Genomic DNA, 2,954 nt, shown 5'->3' with positions numbered 1-2,954 from the left:
ATTTTCTTACATAGGTCAGACTTAGGGTATTAAAATCAATTATGGACTTGACCCATTAACCATCAACTAATATAAATTAATTATTTCATAAATATTCGCCAACTAATAAATTATTAAAATTACCCCATTAATATTATAATTGTAATTACGAATAGTCCAAAATACCCATTTAGAATCTATCAGAAGAGTCTTTTATGAAATACAAAGCTCTAGTACTCAAAATGACCAAATGGGTCGTTACACCAAGCCCATACAAATAGTTATTTTGAACAAGTATATATATAATTTGGCAGTTTCATAATAGTAAAGGATAAATTCAACGACCACAATATCAAATATATTCTAAGAATTTTATGGGTCTAACATAATACAAAAATGTCATTGAATTTCATATCTTGTAGTCCAAATTTAAATTAGACACTAAGTCTAATTTTATCTTTATCACAAGTAAAGAACCCACACATTTTAAATATGATCTCAAAAATATTTTTCAAATATTTGAAAATAATTTTGCACATATTTTTGTTTCCATGCTTTCAAATTTATACTATCAAAATGTCATTGGCAACATGAAACTACTTTTTGAAATAATATTCTACAAAAGAATTGTAGTGCTTCAATTCCCATTGACAATCTTTACAAAATATCAAAGTTCATTCCATAGAGGCACCTATTACCGGCACAAAATCACTGATTTTATCTCACTGGTCTTTTTTTTCCCTTTGTCACAACTAGACAAACCATTTAATATTTATAATACTAACAATAAAGACTAAAATTGTGTACACCTTGTTTCTAGTTAATGATGATTTTTTTATATTCTTCAAATCGTCAACCGAATGAACTTTGAATGTTGATGCAGTTTTTATGACTTCAAATCAATTTCAAATTTAGACGGAGTAGAAAATCAAGAGATTTTAGTCTTCAAAAGTCAGAATTAGTATATCACAAATATATGCTTTTCTTGTCAAATAGCTTTCCAACTAAAATAGTTTGTATCACTTAAATATTTCAATAGTTTTACATAATATCTTATCAAACTAAAAAATGTATATCTCATTCTGCAAATTAAATAATTTTAAAGGCAACACTATTCGCCAAGAAAAATTCATTAAACAAACATATGATTTGCAGATCCTTTTCCAAAGACACACATTATAAATATAAAAAAAAATTAACTTTTAGAAACTATTTTCCTCCTTAGGTAAATATAAGAAGGTTACATTGTAATCTTCAATCGGAACACCACCAATCCTTCTTGTAAATTATCACTTTGGCCTAAACAAGGCACCAAATTTTGGAGAAGTATTGTAATAATCTGCAAGTTTCGTCATCCGTTTTCCGATTCTCAATCAGTAAAATACAAAAAATACCAACAGTAATATAATTTCTTTAAGATTGTTGTTCATTTTGTATTCCTAAGATACTTAGAACAATAACTTTGAAGAACTTGATAAGAAACAATAAAGTTTAAAGAGTATTTTAATAACTAGAAACTTAAAACCAATAAAGAAAATAGAATCTGAAACAGATTAGAAAAAACTAAAAAGGGTCATATTTGCCCTTATACTCTTAGAAAAAGTTGTATTTACCCTTATTCATATTTTTTTGATATATTTTCCCTTGTCATCTAACTTTGGGCACATAATACCCTTGGTCAGTTAATTCACCACTTTTATTATCATATGGTGGCACTTACATGGCTCCTACATGGATATATTTATAATATAATTAAAATTTTACTTCCTATTTAATATTTTACCCAACCTACTTAAATAAAATTCGACTCACTCAATTTGAAAACCCATTAAACCTAACTCCAGACCTATAATCTCGTATCACTTTACCCATCAAAACATCTATAGAGAGAACATGATACAGATGAAACAACTGAAATTTGCTTACTAATAGTGAGAGATGAAATGTCGTTGCTAGCCATTAAAGCCTCAATATTGCTCTCATCGTGTACATCGTCTTCAAACATCTCTCATAAACACTCTTTCTCTCTCTCTTGTGTGTGCGCGTACGCTTTTGTGATATTGTAGTTTCTGTTTTTATTTTTTTGGAAAATATTTGCATCGGGGAAAATGGGTTTTATGATATGTCAAATACGAATTGTTCTTTTTTTATATTCATATTCGATCTTCTGTAAGCAACTTAAATTTGGTATGAATTAGAGCTGTGGAGAGGAATTTAATTAGAATTGTGCAAAGATTGTTACTTTAAAGACGGGTCCCAACAGTGGCATATTTGATTAAAGATGATCCATATGAAAATGGTTTAGCTTTATCAGTTGTTTCATCTCTATCATGTTCTTTACATGGATGTTTTTGATGGGTAAGGTGATACGAGATGATATGTTCTGGAGTTGGGTTAACGGGTTTTCAAATTGGGTGGGTCAGATTTTATTTAAGTGGATTAGGTAAAATATTAAATAAGAAGTAAAATTTTAATTATATTAAAAGTATCTATGTAGGAGCCATGTAAATGCAACGTAGGATAATAAAAGTAGTGACATAATACTTAACTGTTTAAGGGCAAATATATGCTCAAAGTTGGATGACAAGGGGAAATATATCAAAAAAGTATGGCCTAACTCATCGGTGACCCCTTAAAGATGGCACCAAGTTTTACTTAGACATCTTAACTAGACGATATTCATATTAGACACCTCATGTAGGGTACCGTTGTGTCATCTTGACACTCTTTTTCCATTCAACAAAAATATATGAAGTGTGTGTATTACACTCGCGAATGACGTGTAAAGTGACAAATTAAAAGATGACATTTGTCATTCGTGTCAAAAACAACTCTTAAACAATAAATTTTGAGTATAAATAAAAAACAACCAATGAATCAATGACATATGATTTTTTTTCCCAAATAATTTTTTTAAAAAAAATTAAGCCAATAAATTCCCCCAGGAACCCACCCACCCCCACAATCTTCTTCTC

This window comes from Solanum tuberosum, unplaced genomic scaffold, assembly GCF_000226075.1.
Source record: "Solanum tuberosum cultivar DM 1-3 516 R44 unplaced genomic scaffold, SolTub_3.0 scf00720, whole genome shotgun sequence".
NCBI lineage: Eukaryota > Viridiplantae > Streptophyta > Magnoliopsida > Solanales > Solanaceae > Solanum > Solanum tuberosum.
The sequence above is the reverse complement of the archived record's forward strand: the minus strand, read 5'-3'. Positions refer to the sequence as shown.